Genomic DNA, 18,620 nt, shown 5'->3' on the forward strand with positions numbered 1-18,620 from the left:
GTTCCTTTAAGAAAGCCCCCTTTTTCTTCTAAGTGTCATCATTCACTTCTCAATAAGCAGAAGGGATTGGAAGAGGTGATCTCTGAGTTCTCTTCCAACTCTCATTGACTGTAATTCCATCTGCTGGTTTTCTAATCAAATTTACAGACAACAAACTATAAATCTGGTTATCTACGTAACAGAACCGTGAAACTAAGCCTGGGCCTTTGGATGTGTTGGCCAGGGTGGGCCAAACATAGGTGTCAGGCAGCCAGGAAGAGAATGGCAGACCATCAGAGTGGATAGATCTCTCCATGTGTTTCAGTGTTTATTCTTTAGCGCCTCTCTGGTTAACTGGGGCTCCTATATGCATTTCCAGGTCTGGGCAGGTGGGGACAAGGCTCAGCCTAGAAGACTCTGAACACCCCCCCCCATCTGACCTCAAGCAAACTAACTTTGTCCACTTCCATGTCTTTTACACTTAAATCTGGAATAATCTTCCATTTGAAATAAATATGTAGAAAGTCCCCACTATGGGAGGGACAATGCTCTGTCCTCCCTTGTCCTCAATCTAAAATCGCTCCTGAAGTGAGCACATCCTTTCCCATGGCTGAAATTATTGTTTATTAACCAAAGAGGAATTCATTCAATGTTATAGCTCTAAGCGAGGTCTTTTCCAGATATCTCTCTTCTACCCAACATCCAGCTTGGCTTATGCAAAAAAGCATTTCAAACTGAACTCTTCATTCCCCACTCCCAACACAAAAACCTGCCCCCTATCTCAGCCAATGGCTCCACCATTAACCCAGTTACTCAGACCAAACACCTGTCTCTCATCCATGCCACCCAAACTGTCAGCAAACTCATTTTCTCAAGTTATTAAAGGGATTCCTTACTCTTATTACCTATAAACCAGTGTCCTGGTCCAAGACTCTTCTCCCTAGAATATCATAACACCCTCATCATCACTTTCTCCTGCTTGTTCCACTATCATTTCCTCCCCACAGTAGCCAGAATAATGTAAGTCAGATCATTGCTTACCAGCATAAAATTCTAGCAGCTTCCTGTCACACTTAGAATGAAATACAAACTCCTTATCCTGACCAACCGGACCATAATCAGGTTCCAATCTCAGCATTGGCCTGTGCCACCCCTCCCTGGCCCTGACCTCATTTATTTTGCTACTTCCCGTGACCATCAAAGCAGCCTCACCGGGCACCTTTTCACTTGTTTCCTCTCCTTGAAATACTGCCGCGCACGGCTTCCTCCCTTCTGTAGGGACACTGCTTAATGTCATGAGCACCTGAGTGACCTTCCAGACTCATATTCTAAAAGTTTTGATCTTCTTTATACACTCTATATTTTTTCTTCCTAGTATAGGTCTACCTCACTTTGCATTTGGCTATTTCACTTTTAGGAAAGACCTAAATTAGGACCTTTTTCCCCTAAGGGAAAGAAATCTGAAGCCCATTTCCACTTTTATAACAAAATTCGAAAGGGGAAGTAGCTCCCCTGCTCTCCTTCCTTGGGAACTCTTTTCTACAGGTAGACTGTATTTATCATGTCATTCCAGCTTTCACAATATCTTAGTGTTATTTTAGGCTTAGCATGCAATTTGGAATGATCTGGTAGGTTATTTTTTGTATCTGGGGACACTAAAAAATTCTTCCATATAAATTAGTGGAAATTGCTTCTTTGTGCCATTTTGGCTTATGAAAAATTTCACTGGAATGCTCTACTTTTGGATAATGGGGGAAACCCGTATATATATTATATATACTCTAATCCTTCTTTATTTGTGATCATTGTCCCTCACTAAAATATAAGTTTCTCAAGGGCATCATTATAGCGAGATCACTATTATGTCCTCAGTGCCTAGAAAAACGGCAGGCAATTGATTTGAATCAACTAAGTAGAAAGCAGGAAACTAAGATTTGAGAGTTTGTGACCTTTCCACTGGGAGGTAATATTTGGACCATGCCAGAGTACAAAACTGTATTTTAAAAAGTAGGAAAAACTATTTAATCTTTGTCTACCCTTTACTCAGTGTTAACAAATGCTAAATACTGTCTCTTTCCTCCTCTAACCTTTGAGTTTTTATCTCTATTGTTAGATGCAGAGACTGAGATCAAAGAGGCTAACTTGCCAAAGTCACAAAGCTAGCACTTGACCAAACTGGGAAAAGAAAGAATCCAGGGCTCTGAATTATAAATCTCAAGCTTTATCTTAGCACACTTCTTCTACTGGAGCAAGGTAATCTGCTGATGAAAGTAAGTATTTTCTGCTAACCATTTATCCCTTCTCTCTGGAGGATGATGCCTTAGTTTACCTTTGTGGAACCATCACCCAACCCAGTCCCCAGTGCCAGTGCTGAGCACATGACCAAGGGTGACCAATCAGAGCATCCATGCCCTGACCAAAAGGATTCCTTAGCTCAGGTAGAATAGAGAAAGCCAGTCCTCAGAAAATGAAAACTATTGGATGGTTTCACTTATAGGAGGAATGTAAAGGAACCAAATAACGGATCAGGGAAAAAAAGTAATTATAATAAATTAAAAATCAAAGTCAGGGCCTCCCCGGTGGTGCAGTGGTTGAGCGCTGGGCCGCGAAGCTGCCCACAGCCTCTGCAGTGCCGGTTCAATCCCCGGCCGCCAGCGAGGGTCCCACATGGTGTGACAGACCTCTCCTGCCGCCCGCTGCTCCCCTCAGCAGTGTACTTCGTCAGTCTGCCTGCTCTGCTCCCTGCTCTGGCTCTGGTGAATTCTCTCACCTTCCCGTGATTCTGACTGTACCCAGTGCTTGTATAAAAAAATAAATACATCTTAAAAAAATAAATAATTAAAAAAATCAAAAGTCAACAGGCAACTATAAATCAGCGACATTCTGCAGAGGAGAAGGGAGAAGGATGCAAATGGGGGTGGGCAGAGCAGAAGGGACGACGTTGATGGTGCATGGGTGACTGCGTGGTGGGAATTTTACCAGGGCTATACCTGAGAGAAGAAAGCATACATTGTACAAAAATGAAGAATGATGTAAAATATATATAAAATAAAAAAGCTCTTTTATCTATATTTTGCCACAATAAAAAACTATTAAGGAAAGAAAGTCTCTTTTCCCTGATGTTGCTAAACTGATAGAAACTTTGCATTTGAAGATGCTGGTGACCCTTGTGGCCACTTTATGGTGACAGTTTGTCTGAAAATGAAGCCAACCCAAAGGAAGAAGAGTTGTAAGAGAATCCAGCATCCTAAGGCTGATGAGGCCAAAATGTTTTAAGACAGTTTTACCCTTTGAAACTAAATCTAAATTTCATACCCTAAATCTATGAGCTGACAAACGCCTTTTTCCCTCCTAAAGTCAGTTGGAGTTGGGTGGTGTCAGTCATTATTTGTAGCCAAAAAAATATAAAAACAATATTTAAAAAAGCCTTTGCTATACAGATTACAAGGAAGAAAGGCTGGAATGTAGCATACCAGCTCAAAGCTAGCTGAAGTTCATCTCATTGAAACGGCACTTGAAAATGTTACAACATGGGGAAGACCTGATATATTCCTAGCACAATAGATTGTTATATTTTGCTCATCAAAACCCAGTGAACAAATTTGAAATGATTACCATTAAACAAACCAGTGAGACAGCATGCATTTTGCTAGAGAGAAAGGAACACGAACAAAAGAGCAGTTGGTGATTAGTACCTATCCTGATTTGATTAATCGATAATACTCCACTATTTTCTGCTGTGCTCACCAGGGAGAACTCATCAGAACTGTTATTACAGGAACGCTGCTGTGTTGGGAAGATTACAGAGAGTGAGAGGGGTGTACAAGGAACCAGTGTTTCTATCTAGCCTACTTACATGTCTGGCTCCTTAACAAAATACTACCTAGTTAGTTAAAAACACAGTTAAGAACATCTCCTACAAGTGACGTCACTTGTAAAATTTCTGCCATTTGAAATTCTATTGGACCATGCACGTGCGTGTATTAATGACAGTCATGCTAATCGAAGGGACAAGGAATGTTAATCTTATATGCTGTTTCCTTCAGAAAAAGTTCTAGATCATTCTAACCAGAGAAAGAGTATCACAAGTTCTGGGAAGGGGAGGCAGGGATGGAGGCAAACAAGTCCTTCCTTGGACAAGCTCAAGGCCCTGGAATTATGTAAAACACTACCTGCCATAAAAATAAAGCTACAGCCAACACTATCTGATTTCTTGGTGCACCTTTTCCTCGGTGGATAAACACATTCAGACAGGTCTTTGCATACAAGGGGAGGAAGAGGAGGAAGAGATCATATTTTATTCCATCCAATGCTGATTCCAAACTTTAGTTTTCTTGGGTAAACCCAAGAAGTAAGAGCACCCTATCTCTTCCCATGTTCTTTGATCCAGAATGCTCTGAGAGACTGCTGCAGAACAGTGGTTAATAGTTAACAGAAGGTATGTAGCTGCATCTCTATCATGAAAAGTGGGGGCACAAGACTCAATTGCGAATCACCTATTGCAGCGCCACACCCATGTGGTTTGGCTTGCTGCCAGCATCCCACAACCCGGGGCTCCATCATAACTTCAGCTTGCCTTGCTGCACTTTGTTGTTTTTTTTTTCTTTGGCTCCAGTTGCTCGGACAGATGCTCATGCATAACTGTACAAGGAGAGACCACATTTCTTTACAGGGTTGCCTGCGTGGGTTAAATTTCTACACCAAACATATTCTAATACCTTTGATTTGAACAACTGTCAGGAATAAGTGAAACATTATTTATTTCGAAGCCAAATAGAGGGTGGGGTCCTGGCCTAATGCCCAAGCATTAGGAACTCCTGCTCCAGGGCTCATTCATTAGGCCAGGGCCCCCTGGGCCTGGGTGGGTCCCCAGCCTGACCCCCGCTACCCCTGTTTCTATCCCCAAGCAAGTATTTTGACCAATCTGTGGCTTACCTTCCCCAGTTGTAGAATGGCCTGGGGCAGAAGACTGAGTAGGATGAGCAGAGGGGGAAATTTCAAGTAATTAGAACTTCTCAGAATTTTCTCAGGACATTTTGAAGAAGTGAATTGTTTTTTAGTGAAGGCATTTAAGTGGCGTGTGAATGGCTGATCAAAGAGTAAATGAAGGTGGTGATTTCAATGACTGCTAGAGTTTCTTCTTTTTTTTTTTCTCTCTAAAGATTTATTTATTCATCTATATAAGCACTGGGTACAGTCAGAAGTGCGGGAGGGTGAAAGAATTCACCAGAGCCAGAGCAGGGAGCAGAGCAGGCAGAAGGACCGAAGTACACTGCTGAGGGGAGCAGTGGGTGGCAGGAGAGGTCTGCGCGCCATGTGGGACCCTCGCCGGGGATCGAACTGGCGCTGCAGAGGCTGCAGGCAGCTTCACAACCCAGCACTCAACTGCTGCGCCACCAGGGGAGGCCCTAGAGTTTTTTCTGATACTAAAACTGTAGGACTAGGACAGTCCATGTGAGTTCTGCCTCTCATATCCCCAGCAGAAGACAAACAACTTTGAATCACTTCCCAATATTAGAAAGGAACACACATTCAGTTCACATGCTCTGTCTTACACGCTCCATGCTCAGAGCACTGTTGCACACATCTGAGCAGGTGGGACAAAAGAAAGAGCAGTGAAACATGTGATGAAGTAAGGTGAGGTGTTTGATAAGCATTAGCTGTTCAAATGCTCGTAGGCCTCATCCCCTCACTGCCCTAATCTACTACTGACCGCATGCACCAAAACACAATCTCACCAGGATTGAACTCACAAGCAGCTTCCCCATTCCATAGAGATCCTTATTTCCTAGTAACTTCATTGAAAATAATTCTTGGATTATCTGAAAAGATTGCAACTGTGCAAATTCTCACCAAGTAGGAGAAAAAAATTCTCCCTTCTCTTTACTTGAACTTTGTTTTCTGGAAAATTATTTAGAATTTGCAGGAGGCTATCTCAGCAAATGAAAATGTTTTACCTCAATCAGCTAATACACACTTTTTAAATTGTTTTCCTGCAAATTAGACCTGAAAGAAAAAAATCACTTTATTCAGGTGTCTAAACGTTGGTGTACAAGGGAGAATGTGTTATTGAAAAAATAAAAAAACAGCCAGTGTTCCAGAGAGCTGGACCTTCATTTGCAAATGTCTCTTTCTAGGGCTGGCATTCAAAATGCCAGTTGTGCTAAATCATCTAGAAAGGTTTAGTCCTAAATAAAAAAGCTTCTAGCCATTTTATTTCCGTAACTGAAAATCTATACAGCTGCCAATTCAGTTGCATTTAAGGGGCCGCCATGCCCACACGTACAATTAGTGTACAAATGGCTTTTAACTTTTCTCAAAATAACTAAAAAAAATTCTTCCTGGGGAAGTAAACATTCCTCTGCTGAGAACTTTAGCTCCTTTGTCAAAAAAAATGATATTGAATACTATTCTTACCCAGTGAAAGAATATTTAAGAGGCATATCCAATCTACTCTTTTGGAGGAAAGAATGGATTACAGTTAAAGAGGAACATGAACCCCAATTTTGTGTGTAGTAATGAATCTACAGTATTTCTAGGTTTTTCTAAAGGCAGAGATTTTTTTTTTCCTCTTAAAGATGTGACTAAGAGAGAGAGGCTGCAAGAAACCAAGTCAAATTAAATACAAATCTGAATAATCCATGAAAGAAAAAGGAAATTCTAGATTTCCACTCACATCTTTTTCTCTAAAATACATTTATCTAAGGAAGCATTTATTTATGTTTATTTTTCAAGTAACCTGATTAATTCTCACTCTGAATTTGGCCACAAGTTCTATGGAAAGAGTCACATTAAATGCTCTGCATTTGGGCCTTGCTGGTGGCACAGGGGATAAAGACAGCACTATCAAGCTATCGCCAGCCACTGTTGCATGAGTTCAATCAACCCACATGGCACAGCAGACCTCTCCTGTCTCACCCGCTGCTCCCCTCAGGAGAGTATTTCAGTCAATCTGCCTGTACTGCTCCCCACTCTCTCTGGTGAATCCTCTCACTGCCCCCCTGCCCACATCTCTGGCTTACACCCAACTCTTGTATGCATAAATAAGCAAACCTTTAAAAAAATGATCTGCATTTGTTGAATGAATAGCATGACATGATAGGAAAAGTTCTTTATAATTAGAGAAGGCATGGACCTGGTGATTGCATTCCCATGGGAGAATGGGTAGACGGCTCAAAAAGGAGTTGGAGACTAGGAAGTAGATCATCCACTATCAGAGCTGTCTAGTTACTGACCTGTGTGCCTTGGCAGGCAACGAGGGTTACCTCACTGACTAGGAAACCATCAGTCAGTCACTTTTGAGGGGAGAAAACAAGTCTTGGATGATTCTGAATTCTGATGAAATTCAGGAATGCACTGAATGCAGAACTACAAACAAGAGGCTGTTTATTGTCAAGCATTGGTTCTCAAGTTTAAGCATGCACGAGAATCATCGGGAGGCTTGTTAAAACACAGACGCTGGGCCCCACTCAAAGTTTCTGATTCAGTAGGTTTAGAGCGTTCATTTGCATCACTAACAAGTTCATAGGTATTGCTGATGCTGCTGGTCTAGAGACCACTCTTGAAGACAAAACATCTATTCCGCAAGGACGGACACAACATTATCAGATCTAATGGTTAAAAAAAAAAAATGGTTCTTTTCCTTTTTAATTTTTAATCACTTATTTATGTTAAAGAACAGGACTCACATACATGCTAATCCTTAAAACCTAGTATTTGCATATGGCTCTTTTATAATAAGGAATAACAGGTCTCAGGCTCAGAGACAACACTGCTGGCTCACTTGGGCACCCCCAAGAAGCAGGTATTGAGGTGACAATTAATTAAATGTGCCTTGTTTATTTGGCAGTTGCAAGGAGGGGCAGGGGAGTGAAAGGACATAGAGAGTCAAGGGGAATGTGTTAGGAAGTCAGTGAGGTTTAGTCCCCCCGGAAGCTCCGGGACTGGTGTACAACACACGCCTTAGAATTTTCCTGAAGAGTGTGGAGGGAACTGGGGTATTGATACACCCACACCCATCATTTATTGGTTAAGGGCTGTCCACAGGGGAACATGGGTCCAGGCACCTCCAGCCCATTGCACCTGTAAGTAAAGTTGATTCAGCAGACTGAGGGCAGCCTGCAAACAGGAGACAGCTGTACAGTGATGGTGGGGGTGGGGGGACTGCTGCAGGAAAACAGGGGTAATAGTGACGCAGCATCCTGCTCCAACTATTTAGCTGGAATCTGATACATTGTTTTGTGTGTCCTGCATTTGTTTTTACTTCAATTTCTTGCAATTATTGCTGGTTCCAACTTATGTTTTGTTTCTTTATAAAATAAATTTATTTAAGGAAAACTAATTGAGCTAAAGAAAAGTGCTATACAGAAAATGCTCCAGATGGCACGAGAAAGTGGCAAAAATCACAAAAGTAATACTCAAATTATTGAGGTTTGGGGAACACTGGCAGAGTGGTTTAAAACAGAGGTCAGCACTTATTTCCTGTAAGTTTCCTGTAAGCAAACATTTTCAGCCTTTTGAAGCATAAGATCATTATAACAACAACTTAATCTGCTGTAGAAGTGAGAAAATCACTGCAGATCATAGAAAAATGAATAAACATGGCTGTTTTCCAATAAAAATTATTTATGGACATCATTTTAATTTCATCTAATTTTCACTTGTCACAGAAACAGTGTTTTTCTTTGATTTTTTTTAACAATTAAAAAGTATAAAGACTATTCTTAGCTTTTAGAACATACAAAATACAGGCATCAGGTCAGATAATTTGCCAACCCCTAATTCAAAACATGGCCTTGGAATCTATTCTCACTATTAATTGCCAGTACACATTTGGACAGCTTACTTTTCATAGCCTCGGTAGCCACATCTGTGTAATGGGGGTAAATGCCCTATCAAATAATGAAATAGGTAAACAAATAAATGAAAATGATTAAGGCAGATGCTCAGGGAATTCAGAATATATTTGCCAGCTCTTGTAACAAGGTGGTCTGCACCTTTCTCTATAAAACAACCACACACGTGCACCTGGGGGTCCATCTCTCTTGCTTTAGGATGCTGTTATAGAAATTATTTCTTTCTGGGCCTCCCTGGTGGCACAAGGGGTTAAGACACAGCCTATGAAGCTATTCACAGCCTCCGCAGCATGAGTTCGATCCCCAGCCAGGGACATACCCACATGGCACAGCAGACCTCTCCTGACTCACCCGCTGCTCTGCTCAGCAGTGTATTTCAGTAGATATGCTTGTTCTGTTCCCCACTCTGTCTCTGGTAAATCCTCTTACCCCCACACCTCTGGCCTGTACCCCACCCAGTTCTTGTATGCATAAATAAATAAATATTTTTTAAAAAGAAATTATTTCTTTCTATATAGGATAGGCCTCTTCAGGCTAAGCCTGCAAGTGCCCAAATTTCTTGTCAGTGCCGATTTCAGAAACCTGGAACTGGGAATAGGTCAAATCCAAATATGTGTTCTGCCTAAATTAAGTTTGCAAAATCTTTGTTTTGGACTTTGAAGAATTCTGCTGCTGATAGTAGTGGTTCTCAAACATTAGAATACTTTAAAATCCCTTGCACAACTTCAGATTTGGGTGCTGCACTGAAAATATTTCTGAGTCAGTAAGTCCTGGAATCCGCAGTTTAACAAAGGTCCCGGCGATTGTGGTGCAGGTGACTCATGAAAGCAGTTTGGAAAACACAGCAAAGAGAGAACACAACCCACCCAGGTGAGTGTATTCTTCCAAAATCCTCTTTAATAGGTTGTCTAGATCTGTTGAAATCCCTTGATATTTGCTGTGCTTACTAAGAGAAAGGTGCCTGTCAGCTTATGCCCTCTGTCCTCACTCTTTCCTACTTCTTCTGAAGCTCCTGGATTCGAGAATAATTTATACAGAACTCTACTTCAGATATCTTGTGCTGATTATCACACCCAATTAAACATTCCAGCACAATCTCAAAGGATATGGGCTATTTGCAGCATAGGTGGAAATTCTCGAGAAAAAATCTACATCTTTACTAGATTAATAAGATGTCACCTCCCAAAAGAGTACTGCCTACAATCTCCTTCCAGTTGCTAAATAAATCCCTCAGGGGGAAGATAAAACACCCATAGATTTTCGAGGGGCCCGATTAACAAGAGAGAAAGCTTGTTGGAAAGAAGGAGAAGCAAACTTGTTTCTACAAAATTTGGTGGCTATGTTAAGTCCTAGACCCTTCACACATGTTGCCTCATTTCATCTTCACATCTGGCAATTACCCCCATTCGAGGCACAGAAAGGAAAGCTGTCCAGGGCCACACCAGGCAGTGGCTTCAGACCTTTAACAAGAAAACTTGATCCCATAAGGGATCCAGTTCTCAATGGTCCCCCAGTTCAATTTCTGCAGTTCCATTTTCTTAACTAGACATTTATGTAGCTTCTCCAAATGTACAGACGGTCTACCAGCATTTCAAAGAGAATAAATACATTTTTCACCCAGCCTGTCTCTTTCCATCCGCTCCTCTAAGTTGAGGTCTCCAGCTGTTCAATGTGGTTGAGATATCCAGATCATCTGTCTTGCAGGTCTGCTGCTACTACTCATGAAGTTCAAATAAGATAACATATGTGAACATCCTCTGAACATTGTAAAAAGTTATCTAAAATGGTAATTTCCCATCCTGTCATTTCCATAAATTACTTGAAAATGTTGAGAAGGAAGGATGAATGTATTCATCTGTGTCAAAAATCAGATTTCCAGAGATCTGGAATAGGTTGTAAAGTACCAAACCTGCAGATTTCTGCAGAGCAGGGGAAACACTATGTCTCTTTGGAAAGTAGACTATTTATCATGGTTCAATGTCATGGAAATTTCAGGAACATGAGAATAAGGTGACCGGGGCACTGGTCACTGCGCTGTTACTCACCTTGAGTCTTTTCCTCACCCCTTCTAGGAGAGACAGTGTTGCTTGGTGGTTATGAAAGGGGTTTTGGGGAGTCAGATGGCCAGTGTTAAATCCCAGCTCCATTGTCTCCCTATCAGCGATCCTGGGCAAGTCATATCAACTCTCTTGGTCTCAGTTTACCAATTATAAAAATGAGAATAAGAACCAGCAACTTACTTTGAAATCATCCCAATAATGGATTGATAAATGGATAGAGGAGTGGATACACAGAAATATCCTAAAGCAAGTTAGTAAAATGTTAACTATAGAACCTACAATTGTATATGGATGTTCATTATGCAATTCTTTCAACTTCTTTTTTAAAATGTTTTTACAATAAAATACTGGAAACTAACAGAAAAGGCAACAACAGGGTGGTTTGAAGAGTTGGGCGAAGTACAGAGCTCTCAGCAACAGCGCTCAGGGTAAATGCTGGACATATGTTAGCAATGACAACTGTGCAGGTAAGAGAGGGGGTAGGAGGATGGATGCCTTCTGATCTATATAGGATCACAGTCAGGTGAGCTAGAGACTTGATGTACATGGCAAGTTGAGAAGCCAGACAGCATAGCATAGAAACCAGCTGGACAGCAAAGAGTTGAAAGCAGCAAGAGACATATTTGACAGCAAGAGGTGTCTGCAAATGGAAGGATTGGGACATGATGCAAGGAAAGTATACCCGGTGGGACCTTGAAAATAAAAGCAAGTTGTCTGTATCATATGCTGAATTAGTGTGTTTCTCTATCAAATATTCCTTTAGTTTCACTCCAACTCCAGAAAAGCACTGGATTTGGAGTCAAACCTGAGGCCAAATCCTGCCTCTGCCATGTTTGCTGTGTGATATCCCAACCAGAGCTGAACAGTGAGCCCAAGGCAATTGTGCTTCTACCTTGACAGTTTGGCCATAAGTGATTGGGGAAAGTCAGATCCTCTCTCTTGAGAACTTGAATTGTGAAGCACATTCTTAGCAATATGTTACATTAATGGAAGCACAGGGAAAAATATCATGAACAGGCTGTAGCTGAGTTCTCTGGGTGAACTGATTCCCATCCTTCCTAGGGTCTAGTCCTTGAATCCATTAAAAAACAACTACAACAATCCATTATCCTGCTTTTAAATCCCATTAGTTGCTTTAGTCAGGCAATATTGGCTTTTATTAAATGTAAGCTCAAATATATCCAGCTGACCCTTACACAATGGGACTTGAACTACACAGGTCCACTTATACATGAACATTCTTGTAAATGGATGACAGAAACTTCTGGTCCAGGACAGTAAAAGTATTTTCTCTCCCTTGTGATATTCTTAATTAACATTTTTCTTTTCTCTAACTTTATTGTAAGAATATAGCAATCAATACATATAACATACAAAGTAAATCTGCTGATAGACTATGTTATCAGTAAGGCTTCTGGTCAACAACAGATTATTAGTTATTAAGTTTGGGGGAAATCAAAAGTTACAGGCAGATTTTTGACTGCACAGGAGTTGTGCTTCCATCTCCCACATTATTCAAGAGGCAACTGCATATTTATTAAGATAATCAATCTTTAACTATTACAGGTTGTCTAAAAATTTCCAGGTCTTGGTTTCCTCATCTTTAAACAAGAATAACAGCTTCTCTCAAGGGTTGATATAAAAATCAAAGACTAAGTGTCTATAACTCCACTGCCCATAGTACATAGTCACTAAACTTTATGTAAATTGCATCTGAGTTTCAGAATTGCTAGACCCTTCTCACCAAGTTCTTGGAGCCACCTTGTTTAGGGGACAGTGAAGGGTATGAAGTCCTGCGAAGAAGAAACAGAGGCTGACAATCAAGAAGCAAGGAGTTGGTTGAGTTGAAATTTAGTTTGAAAAGAAACTTTCTAACTGAGATTTTTTAAATGCAGTCAATTGCCCGTGAATGTTCTGGATATGAGTTTCTATTGAGTTTCTGCATTGTGCTAATGTTGACTGGAAAGAGAGAAGTATAAAGCAAACACACAGGAAACAAAAGCTAGGTGCACAGATAGCAAAATTCTCTTACTCTCTGAGGGTCTTGTCAGATTTATCTGGAAGGAGACAAGATATTAATGGATTTTTAAATTTTGGATTATGCTGTGAGTAATGAGTGATTTTATCAGCAAAATTGAGGTGGCCACGAGGGGTGGCTGCAGGTGGGGAGAATGAAAATATCTAAGATCAGAATTAATCCAACCTAGAAGTACCATTATTGAGTAAAAGCAAAGGTTTTCATGACATTCAAAGGGAGAGGAAAGCTGAGATGCTGACTGAGCAGGAGATGTCAATCAAGCCCTTCCCAATAGTGCTATTTTGATCTTGCTCTATCCATTGACTCTCATAAATCAAAAAATTTACTTATCTTAAAAATATCTTTTTACTGAAAAGTTTCAGGTGATTTGGTTGTGGGTTAGTCATCCACTTCTTATCCATGTGGTTCTCAAATTGTGGTCTCCATACCAGCAGTATCAGCACCATCTGGGAATCTGCTAGAAACACATATTCTTAGACCCCTGACCCAAAAGCACTGGATCAGAAATTCAGGAATTGGGACCAGCAATCTGTGTTTTAACAGGTCCTATTGATGCTTCCAATGTCATCAACATTTGAGAAACACTGAACCATGAGGCTTACAAAACAGAGGCTCTACCATTAATTCATTGGCAGTTACCACGCATGGATCTGCTGATAACAGGGTCTCAGAGGGAACAGTCAGCCTTCTTAGAGACTGGCTTGGATCTTAAAGTTTCATAGCAATTGGCAAGGTCTACATTTGCTAGCCTTACCAATAAGACTGTCTGGCAGTCATTTTTATTGTACTTATATTTCCCCCTGCTCTAAACGCCTATCACTTTGCCTTAAGAGTATCAAAACAAGATGTGGAATGGAAGAATGAAAGGAAAAGCCAAGAAGAATACAGAATGAGGGAGTTGCTAAAACCATAGTAACTTCAATTTTGGTCACAGAAGAGAGTTAAAGCTTAGATAATAGTCAGAATTTAACGGAAAAAGAAATGTCTCATTCATTATTTCCTCCTTTTCGCCTGCCTTCCGTTCTTCTGAGTCCCTCTCCCCAACTTCCCAAACCTGCTACCACTGCTATCACTCTGCATTGGTTTGAAGTTATCTCTAAATAACTTGAATAGCAAAGAAAGAGAAGACAAAAATAGAGAGAGAATTCAGACTTTTTAGTAAACATAACCATCAATCTTACATCTCTGATCATCCTAGAAGTAGACTTGGTTGTAAAAAATTGAACTAGACGATGTTTAAGATAATGTAGAACTTGACATAGCAAGATCCCTATCACATAAGACAGTTAAATATCTTAAGACAGTTAAACGTGGGGACTCAGAATGTGGCTTTGAGTCACACAGCACACCCTCCATGTCCTGCACCATCTCTTTACAACTGAGAGAACTTGAGTGAAGTATTTCACCTAAGTCTGAGCTACCTCATCTCTAAAATGGGGGGAGTAGGGGGAAATAAAAGTATCTCTCTCAGAGGATTCTAAATGAAGACTAAATGAGATCACCCATGTAAAATGTTCAGAACTGTGTCTGGCACATATCAAGGGCTGGATTAATGAGAGCTATTAGAATTATTATTATATTGCCTCTGAAATGCTTCTCAGCCTCCACAGCATCTTGAGCATTTCCAGGCATAGCAACAAGGCAGTAAGAAACCTGGAGGGATAAAGGTAAATGTAAGGGTGGGGGTGCCTAAGCTGGAAGGGGGTGGGAAAGTAGCTAGGCACACAGCAATACATCATTTATTAAATTACTTGGTTGTAAGGCATTTCTGTGCAAGGTCACAGACTTGTGTTTGAATTACAGCAGAGCTTCTCAGTGGGGTGGGGTGTAGAGGACTTTGTCCCCCCAAGGAGACAGTTGGAGGTATTTTTGCTTGTCATACCTGTGGGTTGCTACTGGCATCAAACACACCAGGGAGGCTGTTGGTCATGAGCTACTACGAACACTCCCTCCTGACAAAAAAATCACCTCGCCCAAACTTGCTCATGCAACATACTGTTAAGTTATCCTAATAGGATTTGACACATTTTTTTTTTCAATTTTCAAAAAGGCAAGGGCATGAAGGGTTCTGATATACTGTGGGGAGTGAAAATAGGTGACCTCTAAGAGTCCTTCAGCTCTGAGCTTGAAGAGACTGACTCTCAGTCACAAACCTAAGTCAGTTGTGCATTTTGCCTATTTCCTTTCCCTTAACACAAATTTAATTTTTGAAAGAGATGTCTGGACACTGGAAGGTAACCAGAAGACAAATACATTTTACAAACAGGTAAAATGCTCCCTGCTAAACCAAAGAACATCAATGACAATCAGAGAATTTTAGAGATGGAAGAAACCTTAGAAATGACCCAGCAACTAGAATCTAGTTGAAATCTTTCATCACATTTCATAGTCAAAGAAATGAGATTTAGAACAAGGGGGGGTGGAAATTTTATGGGGATTATAACCAAGATGAAAATGCACACATTGTGCAAAAATGAAAAATGATGTAAAAATACATAAAATTTAAAAAGATAATAAATACATAAAAAATAATAAAAAAGAAAAGCCAAGAGGCCTGATTTAGTTCACACAACGCTACAACCATCAGAAAATGCAGATTATTTCAAAAATCTTATTATTTATCAGTCATAAGAGAAAAATCAAGGATCTTCTCTTTGTGTATTTGCTTTGCAATTGTTTTCAAACATCACAATCTCTACCTGTTCCTAGCTCTGGAAGTCCCTGAATATGGATCAGAAAACACACCCAATTTGAAGGCAACAAGGCCACAGTGACCCTAGAATAGCTATTCAATCACTCAGAGGAACCAAGAGGACCACTTTCCCCTGAGTTCTGGGACCTGGAGTTTAAATAACAATTCACTCGAATGGCTCATATCGGGAAGACTAGAAGCAAGTGTTGGCGAGGACATGGAGAAAAAGGAATTCTGTGCACTGTTGGTAGAAGAAAACTGGTCCAGTCCCTCTAAAAAACAGCATGGCATTTGCTCAAAAAGTTAAAAATAGATCTATCATATGATAGAGCAATTCCATTCCTAGATATCCATCTGAAGAATAGAAGAAACACTCATTGGAAAAGATGTAAGCACCCCCACAGGCAACACTATTTACAATAACCAAGATACGAGAACAACCTAAGTTCCCACTGGTGGATGAATGGATAAAGAAGATGTTGTATCTATAGACCACGGAATATTACTCAGTGATGTAAAAGATGAAATCTTCCCATTTGCAGCAACATGGATAGAACTGGAGCGGATTAAACAAAGTGAAATAAGTCAAAAGGAGAAAGACAAACACCAGATGACTTCACGCGTATGTGGACTATCAAGGAACAGACAAAAAACAAATGAAAACAAACCCTTGGGTCCTGACTGTAGAACTCAGGTTCCCAGAGGGGAGGGGTGAAGGGCCCCAAAGGGTGAAAGGGGCCTGATGGACTATGGTGGAGGGCGTGATGCAGCCATATACACAGGACAGTGTATTCTTAAAACACATCCAGTGTTGCAAGTCAAAGTTAACTCAATAAAAAAATAAATAAATGATAACCTACTCACTGTATGATAATAATAATTATAATAAAGAAATTTTCAGGATGCAAACACGAGAGAGTTTAGGATAAGAATGCATGGGGAGAATAAACATCAGGCTTACAAATGACTTTAAAATGCTGTAAAACCTCTTTATTTTTCACTAGTTGCCCCCACTCGTGACTTTCTGAGTGTGCAGTGCTCCTGGGAACTCCACAAGTCCCATCCCCCTTCCTGATTTTTTGTCTGGTTTCCAGGGCACCACATGCATCACCAGTGTCCTTGGCTTTGACCACCTGCGCTCACCATGAGTGCACAGCAACTTCTCCTTTCACTGATGCTAAATTTCCAGCGGGGACCTGGCAAATGCCATCCACCATCCTCTAGGGTCATCCAGAGCTCTACCACCCCCAAGTGTATCCTGGCAAGATCAAGACAAGGATGACAGGTGCACAGCAGCGACCTTCCCTCAGCAGTCACCTTTGTTCCATGCCCAACCTGTGTGCTAAGAAACATTTTGGGGGCTTGTTTTAAAAACAGAAACCACGCCAACATTTCCTTTCACACTGAACTCTAGGAAGACAAGCCGGCGCCCATTGTGTCCCCTCCGGCAGCCACCACTTCCCTGTATCAACCGTCACTTCTTCCAAAGGCAACTGTCAGCACCGTGCTGCGAGCTGGGGAGCCAGCGAGGGAAAACGCATCTCAAGTTGGGACTGGAATTGTGCGAAAGGCAACTGCAGGATGTGAGTACTGGCAGTGACCGTGAGCGCTTCATGCAGCACAGCGTGCCCACACACTCACGGTGGCTACACACAGCTTGGAGGTACTCACATCCTGTCACATCCACACACGCAGAGCACACACACACTGGGATACACTCCAGGTCCACCCAGGACTGTGTGGTCCTGACATACATGTGGTTTCCCACGGTCACAGATGCCCAGCCTGTGGGTCCCTGTGTTCATTCTCTCTCTCTCTCTCTCTCTCTCTCTCTCTCTCTCTCTCTCTCTCTCTCTCTCTCTCTCTCTCTCTTTCACACACACACACACACACACACATGCCCCGCACACCCTTTAAACACACATCCTCATGCAGTCCACTGAACACACAAGCAGTTTCACAAGTACTTACCAGCAGGGCACTAGCCCCAACCCACAGTGGTCCCCGCTGGAAACAGTCCTACACCAGCAGCCAGCCCCCTGCACCCCAGCCGCCACGCTGCCCATCCCTGCTGCAAAGCCGGGTGTCCAGAGGCAGAAGCCCCCGCCCCTCCACCCGCGTTGCCGCCCCGCCCCCGCCGCGTCCCCCACCCCCCCACCCCCCGCACACGTGAGCCCGCGCGTCCTGAGCCCCGCGCGCTGGCCCGACCTACCCGCAGCCAAGGCGAGTGAGCTGGAGCCCCTGGCAGATCCCGGCGGCCACCCCTGTGAGGAGCTGAGCTTCTGCCGCTGGCGCGCCAACGCTGCCGCCCAGCTCCCCTCCTCTGCCGGCGCCCTCCCAGCCGCCCCCTCGGGTGCAGCTCCAGCCCCCGCGCTGGGGGGCCGGCGGGCGCCAGGCAGGACCCCAGCCCTGGCTCACCTGGGCACGCAGGGCATCGTCCTCCTCCCAGCCAGCAGAGCAGGACTCGGGACTCAACCCCCTGAATCCCCCGGCAGCCCGGGCTGTCCGTGCGGCCGCCCCCACCGAGCGCCAGGGAAGGCAGCGGCGCGGGTGAGGCCGGTGCAGCAGGGTGCACAGGGAGTGGGCACAGAGGAGGCGGGGGCACCTCACCCCTGCCGGGGGGGCCGGCCTGCACCGTCCCCAGTGGGAGCGCTGCCCATCCAGCTGAGACTGGGAGCCAGTCCTGGGCTCACTGCAGGCTGCTGGGTGACCTTGGGCAAGTTGGTAAACCCCTCTGAGAGCTCATTTCCTCTATAGAAGGTAATAAATCTCAAAACTGAAAGCTCTTGTGGTGTCCCTGCCAAGGGAAATCTTATCCCTGTGTGATTTACTTCCTTCTCATGCCTCTGACTTCCCTGGGCAGAGTTACTCAGAGTGAACCCAGAGGGCCACAGACAGAACGCTCCCCCAAGTTTTCCAGAGGCCAGGGTTCATTTGCCTGACTCTTCATAAGGGATGTATTTGCTCTGGTTCACTATTTGCCACCCTGGTCTGGA

Source organism: Talpa europaea, assembly GCF_964194135.1.
Source record: "Talpa europaea genome assembly, chromosome: 13".
NCBI lineage: Eukaryota > Metazoa > Chordata > Mammalia > Eulipotyphla > Talpidae > Talpa > Talpa europaea.